General features: G+C 41.4%; 1 protein-coding gene across 6 annotated transcripts in view; it reads right to left on the bottom strand.

The window, feature by feature from the left end:
* SEMA6D (semaphorin 6D) overlaps positions 1-13906 on the bottom strand; it is a 501178-nt gene that overhangs the window by 202124 nt on the left and 285148 nt on the right. For 4 of the 6 annotated variants that reach the window (XM_065076441.1, XM_065076444.1, XM_065076437.1 and 1 more), the window contains one exon: positions 4879-4955. The gene's annotated coding sequence lies outside the window, so the exon portion shown is untranslated. Of the gene's footprint in view, positions 1-4182; positions 4305-4878; positions 4956-13906 lie in introns of those variants that run through there. The other 2 variants (XM_065076438.1, XM_065076445.1) reach the window with 2 other exon arrangements.

The raw sequence follows: 13906 nt of genomic DNA, 5'->3' as shown, positions 1-13906 counted from the left end.
CTGAGCAAACCAAACAGTTGGAGTAGAAGGAATTGGTTTCTTTGGGTAGACTAAGGGAGACAAAAGTGGTGTATCAGTGGGAAGGGTAGGGATTAATGAATACGAAATATTCCTGAGAACTGAAGGAAGATGATCAAAACCAGAAGTGACAGAATAAAGAAAGGCAAAAGCTGACTTTGTAAAGGGAATTACAACCTAACAAAAGAGGCAGGGTGGCTTCGGTGGAAGCTAACCTCACTGGAAAAGGTCAGAGAGACTGAAAGGTGAACTCCCATTACTGAAACAAAGCTAAGAATATGTAATTGCAGCTGTTTAAAAATACTACTGCAAAACCGACCTCCTCCTACTCTGGAAGAAAGGGCTCTAAAGCCTCTCTTCCAAGTGAAGATCTTTCCTACTTGAGCTAAAGGAACAGTCCCTTGGCTAATAGCATCACAAGCACGCACTGCATTCACAGGCCTGCCCCAGGAGCAGAACACGCTGGGAAATACAATGACTCTTCCTTGCCAAAGAAAGCTCGTCTCAAACATCTGAACTGTATGATAAAGTCAAGTGATCTTCAGCTTACAAAGGAAAAAAAAATAGGTGTTTTGTACGATCAGAAAAAAGAACTTCCTAGTTATTTCAAAGATCAACGTCTGTTTCCTGCCCTGGAACACTGCCAGGTATCAGCCTCCAAAAATACCGCATCTTTCTTTTCTCTTATTTTGATTTATAATTACATTTTGAAGATTTGTCTGGTTTTCTAGACACCATTTACTTTAATTCACGATTAAATCACCCAGAACATCACCATAATTTTAGACACAGACTTTTCTCCATTAAAACTTCACTCCCCATGTAACAGACATCCTTACCGACCTCTTTCTTGCCTGGACAAGAGATGAGCATTAAGTGCTTCCTTGGAGGACCAACAATACTTGATTACTTCAAATCAAACCTAGGACTCGTTTTATGACCTAGAGTTCCTGCAGCTGTGTACTCTGCTGCAATTCATTCAAGGAGAATCACCTGGAGTATCGGGGATAATCAATGTAGCTGTGGTACGGCATAGAAAGTACCACAAACCAACAGATAAACTGGTATGTATTCTCCAGCCCCTGTATTTTGTCATCTGTCATTAACATTATCATTTATACAAGGGTCTCCTGGCATTTACCCAACAGGAGGTAAGATGAGACTGAACTCCAAAGACACACGTGTTTCAAAGAAATCCATTTTTGGAAGGCACAGTCCACAATGTGCAGCACCAAGAACTGAGGCATTCCGAAGTTTTAAGTTGGCTTGGGCCTATAAATACAGCCCATTGCCACTAGACTGCTCTTGAGTCCACAGAGGATAGAAATAACATTAGAAGAACAGAAACTGTGCTACAAATACATTTAAGAAAGGGTGATTTACTAAAGTAAACATTTCAATAAAAACACAGAGCAATTTTTTTTTTTGCATCTTGGCATGTTAAGATAAGCACTATTTATACAAGATGTCCTTTAAAATTAGCACATCTCTCTTTTTGACCTTAGAAAATCTCAGCTATCTTCTTTCTCAGCCGTTTGGTAAGCCTGACCTTCCACAGCAGATTATATGCTCTGAACTATTCCAAGATCCAACAAAGACGGCTCCCAGCCCCCTCCTGTGGCTTTCCCACACTTCCCAACAAACTTCTATAACCTAAACACACTGAGGTATTTAAACATAAATTTACAAGCTAGAAATAGATCAGCAAGAGATCTGGAGCTAGCAGAGAGTTCATTTCAGAACAATAGGGGTTTTTGAACTTATTTCTGTTTTTACAGTGAAACCATAATCAGAAAACATGCGAGTATCAGTATACAAATAACTCTCTATTTTGGGGTCCTGAGAAGTTTCAGCAATTGCTTGTAGCATAATGAATGTTTGTAATTCATTAGATTCTGTTTAAAAATGCAAAGCACGCCACGACATCAATGATGTTCTCTTTATCTTAATAAAAAGACTATTACACTTAATGTTCTTCTGACAGAACTAGCATGTTTCAAAACATGTATTTCTTTTGTACAGTATACTGTTTACAGTGGTGTGTTCATATTTGAATTTAAATTAACCATATTAATGTCATATTTCAGGCAAGACCATGCTCTGCTAATTATCCCAAAGAGCTTCAAAATCTTTACAGTATTTTCACTGCATTTATATCTTCTCCACAAAATCACTGGTCTTGTTTATGTAATTTTGCAAATGACAAGATGTGCAGGATAACTATCTAAATGAACTAAAAATTGTGGCATGGACAGATCCTTCATAGATTTGCAATTTGTAGCTGTCAATCTTCCTACAGCTGCTAGATAACAAAACAACAGTTCTTTTCTTCATGCAGACGAGCAAATTCAATAAACATTGGTAAGGGTTCTTTTCCAAAAGAAAGAAATCTCTGGTTCTCCACTGTCTATTAAACCTTTCCTTATACACATCTTAACTCTTTCCCCGCCCCTCTTAGGGAAGGAAAAACAATCGAGCAATCCTGTGTATTTTAGCACCTTATTTAACCAAATTTGAGTTACATAAAAATTAGGCTTGCTGATTACTAAATATTTTGCTGAAGAGGAAGAATATTAAGAGGGGGAGGGCAGCGAGAGGAAAGAAGACATGTATAGACTTACAACTCACATCAGATTGTAACTGGAGAACACACAATGGGAGCAGCAAAAACGATCAAAGGCAGCCAATGCATTTTTATTTCACTTTCTCAACCAAGACCTGCCTGAAATGGGCCAAGTTATGCTAACATTTGAAAGAGAACACAAACGGACAATAAAGGGATCAATATTGTGTGAATCCTATAAATTCAAAGTTGTGAAATTAATACAGGCACTCACTGCCTATATGATTTTTTTCTTAAGATGAGGGCATAAACTGAATTGTAGTTACAAATGCTGTTAAGAATTGGATTAGGGACCAACAACCACAATAACAGCAAAGAAAAGGAATTCGATCAATAGAAAATCATTATGGAAAGGGCAATAAAAATGGAAAAGGAAAACAAATTTCTGCTACAGCTAGATGGATTAAATGGCTATATTGAAGACAGATAATGCAAACGTTTTATGCCTGCAAAAATCTTGTATTCCATTTTATAAATCCCTTCAAGACTTTTTCTATCTTCAAATAAATTATATATCACTTTCCATAGTCACAATACCAGGTCCAGATCATGGATTTTCCCTTTGAAATCAAACTCTGCGTTAGACAGAGGTGTTCACAGAATGTGCTTGTTGCTCGAAAAACTCCAAGCCTCAGCAGACTAATGCACTTAGTAGGTCCATCAAGGACCATCAAACAAAAAGCATTCAAGGTACTCAGGTGGGTCGGGTCCGCCGAGATTAACACCCAGCACCACTTGATGCACGCGAGCAGCTCAGGGTCATGAGTTGCACCTGTGCTTATACGAGACACATTTCGAATCGTTGCCACCTTGCACAGCTACAGAAACGCTCCTTTGTGGGGGCAGCGAACAAAGTGATCAGGACACGGACTTGTAAGGGGAAAGGGTGCTCACAGGTGCTTGTGTTCAGCGAGACGCTGTCAGTCACAGAGTGCACATTTGCCTCGTACATCTCACTGATTTACTCTGCTCTAGATGCACATGCCTTATGATGGCAAAGGGAATTCACGAATGCTGCGGAGAGAGACCTTTAACGGCATGTCCGCTTGTGCTCCGAGACAACCGAGGAGGAGATAACATCATATAAAATAAATAAACAAACAAATAAATATTTCCTCAGTCCACCGTGTAGAAAGGGCTGAGCCCCCAGCTGAGCATGTAATTGGAAAGTAGAAACATCTGAGAAGAATTAACGGCCACAGCAGCCGAGCTCCAAAATGCCCGAAGTGGCCGGCGGAGACACGTACCAGCGGCGGCCGTGCGCAGCCCCTCCGCTCGGGGCTCGCCGCAACACCCACCAAGACGCTGGCAACCGCGCCACCCCCCCTCCCCCCCGGCCCAGCTCGGCCCCAGCTCACCCCCCAGCACCCACCCCAGCCTAGGGGGTGCCGCGAACAATGGGCGTGAGGCGAGACCCGCCCCGCGCGGCGCCCGGCATCCCGGCTGCGCGCCGGGCAGCGGCACCGCGGGAGGGGGCGGCTGGAGCCAACTCCGCGGCGCCGGGAGCAGGAACGACGGACAGGCAAGACGGACAGACTTACAGGGGGCTGCGGCAGGGCAGAGCGCGGCTCCGGGCGCGGCTGGCGGCGCAACAAACTCCGCGGCGCTGCGAGCGGCGGGCGGCCCGGCCCGCCTCGCGGGTGCGCTTCACACCCCGCCTCGCGCCGCCCCGCGCGGCCCACCCCGCACCTGCGCCCGCCCCCGCCCCATTGTCCGCCCGGCGGCCCCGCCCGCCCTCGCGCACCTGCCCGCCCTCCCCGTCCCGCCTCCGCCCCACCCGCGGTTCTGCCCCCCCGCCCCACTCGCTGCTCGGCGTTTTTCTGGCTGTTTATTTTCGCGTCCCCGCTCCCCCCGTGTCCCCTTTCCTCATTCTCCTTCCTCCGAGCCTCTCCCCTCGCCTTTGTCCCTTGCAGCCCCCCCGGCTGTAGCGCAGCCCCGCTGCTCCGGTGGCGATTCTCCCGAGGCTTGGGGGGCGGCGGCTGTAACGGGGTGACCTGTCGGGCTGCTCGGCCGCGTCTCGGGGAATCCGGCAGCCGCCCGAGCCACCTCCCGCCCCGGCTCCAGCCGACACTGCAAATGCTCTTCAGCAATCAATAAAGAAATCATTTGGCTTAGCTGCGGGGAAAGGTATCAAGCAGAGATTTCTCTCTGAAAAGTAAATCGTTTTACTTCTCCTGCTTTGTATCCTGGCGAACTGTCCCGTTACCTGTGAGCACGGGTGTTTTTGCTCCACTCACCTGTCTCCCGAGGAACGGCAGGTCCTGTCCCAGCGTGGAACCGCCGTTCGGAAAGTGCCGCTGCTCCGCGGCAAGCCCTGCAACACAGTCAGAGCAGACGAGTCAGGTTCACCCCCAGTGGGGTCCGAGTTCATCAACAACAGCCCTAGTTTTTACCTTCAGTGCAAAACTGAAATCTTTTGGGTTTGTGGCATCGCAGATTTTGCAACAATGACTTCTCAGAATACTCTCTTTCTCAGCCAACATCAGACATAGTTGTCTCCCAATTTGATGCTTAAATATAACATTTAAGCTCACTTTTTGCAGCTTCTGTTTTGCTGCTATTGTTTATTAAAATCTCATATTTGGAGAGTTGCAATATGATGTCTGGTCTAGATCGCTTTGTTTGACTATCCTTCCCACTGAAGAAAAAAAAAAAGTCATTAAATTGTTGATCTGGGTAGTTCTAACCCTAGTTCAGAATCTAGACATTCCCTTTGGAATAAATGGAAGCTAAAGCATATAGAAAATAAATTATTTTGCAGCTTATCTTCAAGCATAATCTATTAAGGAAATCATCACGCCCTTCTCCAGTATCTCCAGGTAGAGGTTCCTCTACAAATAAAGAAGGGAATTGCTAGAGAGGAAAGGGATACTTGTTTGGGGATGAGCATGCTAATATATACTCATATTGTTTTTTTCTGCTGGAAGTCCTCTGGTGACAATTGTGTTTCTCAGATTCTGCAACAGCAGCTTGGCTTCCAGCCATCAGCGGGGGGCTGACTACCTGGTATGTTCTCCAAAACCTTCTCCCCTTCCTTTTCCATCAGCGGCCCGTGCAGGTCCAGCCCCGCAGCCTTTGCCACTGGCCGAGCTCTGTGTGCCAGCCCAGAGCCCCCGAGGGACAAGTCTTTTCCACAGCCCCTCTCGCTCTGTTCGGGCATCCTCTCCTGTAAACCCGTGTGTGCTGGTTCAGTCTGTCACTGTGTTATTACTTGTGGTGGGGACTGACCTCGGCATTTTCACCGCTTTAATTTTTCTTGGTGATGTCTTGCAGGTTTCCAAGCCAAATTTCTTCCTAGCCTTCCAAACGAGCCGAAGCACGAAAGCTCTCTGTTCTGTCCTTGCTTCTGAGAATGGACTCGCTGTTGGTCACCATTTTGCAATTGCATTTGATTTCTTTGTCCATCTTCTTTTGTCGCCTGTCCGTTGAAGAGGGGAGTGAGAGAGCGACTGGGTGGGCAGCTGGTGGCTGGACAAGATCAACCCACAAGGGCTACAGTCAGCAAAGAGGAAACAGAATCCTGTTTGGAGCACATCAGTTTCAGCACAAACATTTCTGCGTGTTGTGATGGTCCAGAACCACCAGAACGGGGTCCCCGGAGTGGGGTCCTTTTCTGTCCGTTCTGCCATCGCCACCCGTCTCTTGGCTGCCATTCCCGCTGGCTCTGCAGACATTGAGGGTACTGAGAAGATACCTTTTGCTGAAATTCCCATTTGGCAACAAATCATTCATGTTTCGCTCCAGTGTAACATTGTCTGAACGCAGCATTTCAATAGACTGTAGTACCTTCAGTTTTCCGATTGCAATTCTTGTCTGACTGTACTGGAGCCAGGTCATCTGGTGTATTTGTAGCCTACAGTCCCATTTGCAGAATTACACCATGACCACATAGGGCTGAAATCTCATATTACTGTCAATCACTATATGCTTTGCACATCCCTTACTGTCCCATAAACTACCTCAACTGAATATTCATTACTGGAAAATAATAGAATGCTCCCCCCTCTCTTGCTGTTTCTAGAGAATATCTCTGGTTCAAGTTGTTAGCATGTGTCTGTCTCATAACATCCATGATTAAATTGTCTGCAATTTATGCTTAGTTCCCTTTAAAAAAAAATCATTGATAAAAGCTGAGCGAATTATTTTTTTCCATGTACTAAATTCAAAAAAGATGCAGTTCCACTTAGTACCATCACATAGTTACAAATCTGGATTATCTTTCCTTTCTTTTGGTTTTTTTTTCAGGATAAGATTCACAAATGGGCCAGAGTTGTGGTCATCAATCTTTCTTCTCCTAGTATCTTAAATGCTGGGTAAATGTTGAAGTACGTAGGAGATCCAGGTCGAGTTCTGTTCTCTGCCTGAGTGGATTTGAACTCTCAGTGTTGATCTACTCAGTTGTAAGTTATTCAGGGGTGTAAGAGGAGGGAAGAGAAGATCATTTACCTGACAATACTAACTGAATATGTACAAATAACATTAACTGGAGCAGGAATTTTGCAGCGTCGTGGATGATGCTTGCCCTGGGTATAGGAATATGGATGCAAATCACTGACAAAGGAGTGAACTGAGCCCAGAGTGTTAAGGTGCTTTTAACTCTTGTAGTGATACTTCAGGTACCTTTATTAGGGTTTGGATGGATAAAGAAAATAACTCTCCAAACTTGGGAAACTTCTTGTTAGCTTTTCTCCACCCAGCCTTGTGTTCTTTCTTTTCTTCATTAGAAGTCACTGTGACTTGATGCCATAACACTGCATAATATTTTCCTTGCCCTTTCTGTTTCCTGAAATAAAACTATTACCTGCTCTGATCTTAACACCTGGAAAGTGCCTCATTCCATTTATTCTAAAGTTCAGTGTAAACTAGAATGCTTTCTGGAAGCATCCATAGTTACTTGTTTTCAGAGGTACTTAGCACAGGATGAAGAGAACAGTCAGGTGATGGCAGAGCTTGTACAATTTAATACGAAATGGTCACCCCCAAATGTTAGCAAAGCCCCTCAGGGGCTGCTTATGACCAGTATTAGTCTTCGCTATTCTGTGTTTCTGAGCCAATGACAACCTCTAGTTTACCAAAAACTTCATCACCGCTGTTCGGAGGCAGATCCACCCCGTGCTTGTTTCCGAAGATGAAGGAGTGGGTGATCCCCATCACACTGGGATGCTCTTGTCCTCCCTCTTTCAGTTTGGAGTATTTTTGATGGCACTTACTGAGCAAATTGCTCCTCTTTGTGCTCAGCAAGGTATTCCTGCCTGTCAGCTCTTGCAGACTCCAAGAGATAGCGTTGCCTGTTTCACAGATTTCTTATTAACAGGTTGGTTTTGCTTACAGGACTCGGAGAACATATACTGTATATCACCAGCTTTCAGCTACATTTCTCTAGTGTAATTCTTGTAATATTATCAATATTTCTGGGGCTCATCTTGCAGCTGGTCCTGCGATTCAGCTGCAATTGAGTTAGTTTGTGATCTAATAGCTCAATCGCAAATATAGCAGCTTTTTTTTATTTATTTATTTTCTTTTTGTCTCCTGCAGAGCATTCAAATCAAGAGTTTTGAAGCAGTTAAGGTCATACAGCAGATATCCTCTTGTTCCTTGGAAATCTCAGTATTCTTAAGCACTGTAGGAGCTGCTGGTTTTCCCTTTCTCTTGGCTGGGTACTGCAGTGGGATGGGAAGTGCTTGGTTTTGCCCATGGCTCCACATCTCCTGTAAGCACCTTTATTCTTTCTTTGTTTCTGTCTACACTGGTTCAGGCTTTGTGTCTCTGTCCCTGTCCCCCTACCTGAACTTCTTTGTATGGCACTGTTTATCTTTGCTGCACTGCATGTTGGTTTTGATGTTATCTTTTTCCTGCAAAATGTAGCTGACCTTGTACTTGCATTGCTTGGAACCTACGTGTTAGACTCAATAACACTCCAAACCAATCAAAACCCCTTCTACTTTAACCAGGAAACACATGTCCCACAGACGAGCTAATGTCTACCTAGAAAACACTAGTATCTCTGCACTTTTAAGTGGGGATGGCGGAATTATTAGGTCTGTAATTTAAATATCCATTCCCTCATTACTTCTCCTTGATGGTAAGAGGAAATAAGCAGTCACATTCTCTTGAACGTTCTAGCTGCAGTGGCCATTTCATTGCCTCAAATATCATTCCTTGTCACGGCGGAACAGTATTTACATTTAAAATAACATATAAGTTAATCTATATGTGCACTGATATAATGGAAAAACACATTGATTTTTTTACAGAATAATGCTCGGAAATTTCAGCTTTCATTTAAAAAAATCTGAAGTTCTTAGAGTTGCAACATTTACCCAAATATGTAAAGTAAGCAGAAGACAGAATATATGTGAAAAATGGAATACAACAAAGTTTTGCAAAGAAAATGGAAAGGTCTGAGTCTTTCCTAATGTATATTTTATTTACCTTTAACTACCAATGACTTTAACTAAGTCATGAAATATTGTTTTGCTTATATCAAACTCAGAGTCCTAGAGAATCAGGCTCAGCGAATACACATGAAATTGCTTCAGATTGCAGAATACAACCAGACACCAATATCAGAATTGTTTCCAAGCTGGTTATTCTTGTGATAATACTTCAGATTAAAAAGGGTACAAAACTGGAAGTTAAAACTCATTTCATATTCAGGGCATAAAATACCTGTAAAAGGGCAACTAAGCATTATCTCTTGTTTTAAGAGACACTATCAGTTAACAATAATCTGGACAGTAAATGCTGACATATGTCCAGTTTTACAAGAAACCTGCCTAGACATGAAGTTAGAGATAGGTTTTGAAAAAATTGATACATGTAAGAACAGAGAGATATTTGAAAGGTAAACCAGCCTACAAACACGTTTTCTTCTACAATTGTTATTGCAAGCCCAAATGAGCACAGACATGAACTGATTCATGTAATCTAAATAAACCCACCAAACATTAATATTATTTGATGAAAACCATGAGAGAAGCGGCAGCTAAGATCTCAGAACAAAGATTATCCACTGTGTTAGGTGCAATACCCACACTTTGGCAAGTTAGACAACCAAAGCCCAGAATTAGAACTTGGATGCTTAGGATTATAACTGGAGGCAAATAGTTCTACCCTAAGCATACACAGAGACTGGAGTAAATAGCAGCAAATATATCTTAGGCTACATTGTTAAAAGTTAGCCTTTCTGTGGCTGCATGTGGACTATTTTGCACGTAGAAAGCAAAGGGATAAATTCACAGAGAAAACAGCACTCATCCGCAATCCCAATATAGATTCCAGGCCTTGTACAAATTTTTGACAGAAGCAGAAAACTGTGGTAGATTTTGGAAGATGAAAATTACTGATTTCCATCTTCTTGCCTTGAGGAAGAGAGGAGCTAGTGCGGAACTTTAGCAAAGTCTAGTTAGCAATCAGAAACAGCTCATCATTAAAATATACCTCTTCTAGACATGAAAGTCATATCTACAAATATATGAGAACATCGGTATCATATACTGCAGTGCAATGCAGAGGTACTGTGCATAGCTTATATTTGACTTCTTGCAGGATAAATGAGCTTGTTTAGGCCCGTGTTTTGCCATAGCTCTAGTCTACACAGTGAGGAGCTGGCTTATCTACAGCCTGTTTGGGTAACTCCAAACAAGACACACATTGGCCTGAAGGAGAAATGTGTTTGCTGTCTTCTAAATAGGTGACCTTGTCTTATGTATTTTGCCCAGGTTTCTGCATCCCAGAATAAGTAACTTCGCACCTGCTTGTCTTAAAGCACTTTAAGGCAGCTCTGCAGGCTATTTACATTCTTTCCATGTGGACATTCTGCCCTCACTGCTGTTTTCTCAGTCTTTAGCTCATCCATGAGTTTTAAGGTATGTATTTGATACATATATCTACACCTTTATAGAAAAGATTGAGGTTTCCCCTTTAACCCTCCCCAAACTCACTGGCACTATCCTCATTTGATGATGAATTTTCATTCACACACTGTAATTTTCTTTGGTCTTCATCAGATTTTCCAGCCGTGAAACTTTTGCCCCTTTTGAAACGCAACAGTTGGGATTGTCACACCTGTGCATGCTAAACATTTCAGGTAAAAATTAGGAACGTCCAATTTGGGGAAAACCGGCCTTTTAATATAGAACTATCAGGAACTTTAATGATCTCTTGTTACTGTTTTCATGCTACTTCCAGCATTATTCTCCCAACTTATTCACCCATACAACCCTTATTTGTCTTCTTCACTTATGTGCTAAGGATATGCTCATCTCTTCTTTAGGTTGTCTATACATTTAAATGTCCTTACCATAGCGCACCATCCTCTCTGATATTTTTATACCAGCTTCACATCTTTTAGATTACAAGCAGATTTTAGTGTTCCAGTCACACAAATTATTGGATATGTTTCAGTAACTTCAGTTGTACCCCCTTTAATGAGAATTTGTTTCAGAGTCTACACAGACAAACCACAATCTGTTATGCTTACCTGGCATTTTAAAAACAATCACAGTCAAAATAACAACCACTATTTGTTTTAGTTATTGTTATTACGAATGGCGCATGAAAATGTATATCCGATAGAGCAAACCAGAAATTAGGGTGAGATTATGATGTATAGTGTGTTATATACAAGGTGGTAAAAACACCCCGCACGGTATGAATTTGAGCTCTGTTTTCTGCGCCACTTTTGCATTCACAAAACTCTTCCTGCTGGCAGAAATAGCAATATTTTTTTCACAATCTTTCAAAATCTGTCACAGTTCAACTGCTATAAATGCAAGAGATACTTTTAAAAAGTGCATCACAAGGTTGTCTGCATCCAAAAAGGAGCCACTCAATTGCTGGATTCATTCCTACCACGAGCAAACAATACTATCCAGTAAGAAAGGGCAAAGATACGAAATCAAGTCTGTAGAAGAAAAAAGTTGGCATGTAAAGGGAATGATATTCTTCATGCAAGAGAATGTAATATGTATTATATTACTTTCCCATGTATCCCATCAGAGAAATCCGTGTCTACCATAGCAACCGGCATGTTTCATAATTTTCTAAAGGTTATGTGTTAAATCATTAAACTAAAGATCACTTACATTCTCTGAATTAGTGAGCAGCATTTTTCCTGTTCTTTTAAGCAATAGTTAATAAAATATTAATAAACAACTCATAAATGGTTAAACATGCTGAATGTTTGAACTTTTACGTAGTTTCTTTCATCTTTACTAATACATATGCAGAGAGATTTTTTTAAAGTAAATACTACTCTTAGAACACATTATCTTATGTGGCTTTTGCACACAAAACCAAATGCAATTATGTCAAGAATTTGATTGCATAGCATAGTTTATGTTCCCACTTCTTCACCTCTAACCCTTCTAAGTGGACAATGAGGTTTTCTTTCTTGTTATATAAATTATTGTCTGTTGAAACATTTCCTTAAACCTCTGGACAATTACATTTGATTATCTGTAATATTATATTTTCAAATTATGAAGGAATACTGTGGCTTGCTGTTTTTTAATCCCATTATTCTTTAATGAATTCTCAAGCAACCAGTAACAGTTCAAATAATTTGCAGATTTGCAAAATATAGGCCTGAGTTTCATTTAAGCATTGTTTTTCCTGCCCTGAAAATGCAAATGCATTGTGTTTGTTGAAGTAATCAGAGCTAAATTAAAAATCTCAGCACATCCTTTAGGCAATTCACATCTTCGCAAACTTCAAGTAAAAGGCTGAATGAGTATATAGGTATTCAATATGACAGGAAGGACAAGAACCCGTGGTTTGCTGCAATCTGGAACTTCCTTTGTTACCATTTATCATCAACCAAAGACGTAGTTGCACAGGGGCCATCTGCAAGAAGGCCCCATTTAATGGGGTTTGCTGGTGCGAATACAAAGATGGAAGCAATACATGATATTACTAGACTTAATTTGTACAATCAGGAGTAAACAAGAGTAACCAGGAGTTCCTAAATCACCTTTAATGCCAAAGAGATTTTTCGGGACAGTGTGTATCAGTCATCCTGTGAGCGCTATGTACATATGGACCACTGAGACTGCTGGCCAGCATGGATCTGATCGACACTAGATTGGACACTGTCACCATGACATTACCAGACTCCAAGTGGTTACATGGTGTAGAATCCAGATGAAAACCAGTTTTATTGCTGGGAATGTCTGCATGTTGTGATTTAATCGCAGTTAGCAATCAAAACCACAATAGCCGCTCACTCGTTCCACCAACAGCCACCATATAGGGACAGAATCGAAAGGGAAGAGACAAGTGCATGGACTGAGATGAACATAGTTTAATAATAAAACAAAATAATACTAATATACTACTACTACTAATATGTATGTAAAATGAAAATAGAATATAAAAGAGAAGATACTTAATGCAATTCCTCACACCTGCAGACCGAGAGCCCAGAAAGACCTTGGCTCCCAGACAACACCTGAGATGACCATAAGTTCTTACATTCTCTTGGTTTCAACTCAAAACCATTGAAAAGTTGCTTGGAGAAAAACATTAATTCTGTCCCAGGGTGTTATCTTCTTGTTCTCAAACTAAATCCAAACAACAACCATGCTACGAAAAGGTTTCTAACTGCAGGACAGCATTTACGTGCTTTCAGTCAAACTCGCACACCATGGAAAGAGATTGTGGAGAAACGTAGCATTTTGTGCTGAAAAAACATTGAGGCTCGGGGAACTGAATATTTTCTGAAGTGATGGATCACACAGATGGCATATGAAATCATATGTATAGGAGTACATTATATTGATATATATATATTTACAACATCAGCTAGCAAATTGTGATCAAACAGTAGGCTCAGTTTTCCTCACCATAATATTTGACAAAGAATAACGGATGTCAAACAAATAAGAAGATCTCACAATCTGTTCAAGCAATTTGCAAACAGAAAAAAGGACTAAATATGATTAATACATTTTTTTTACTGCAAATACTCTCTCAAGCTACTCAAAGGATTAACAGTGGCTTACGAAGTATTTAGCACTGGTACACAGAAATACCATAGACTTTAAACTTCTCAGCTAAGCTAAACTTTGCACATGATAAGTGAATAACACTATAAACCATAAAATTGCTACTTTTGAAAGTATTGTAGCAAGTAACCAACTCTCAGTGGGGTTAATATTTATGTATGCATAGGGTGGCATTTATTTGAGCTCAGAAAGTAATTTCACATAAAAATGACATGTAACATGAATTGATATTCAGTTGTTATATTCAGTTTCCATCGAC

This window comes from Columba livia, chromosome 11 (genome assembly GCF_036013475.1).
Source record: "Columba livia isolate bColLiv1 breed racing homer chromosome 11, bColLiv1.pat.W.v2, whole genome shotgun sequence".
NCBI lineage: Eukaryota > Metazoa > Chordata > Aves > Columbiformes > Columbidae > Columba > Columba livia.
Note: the sequence above shows the minus strand (reverse complement) of the source record. Positions and strands in the feature narration are given on the sequence as shown.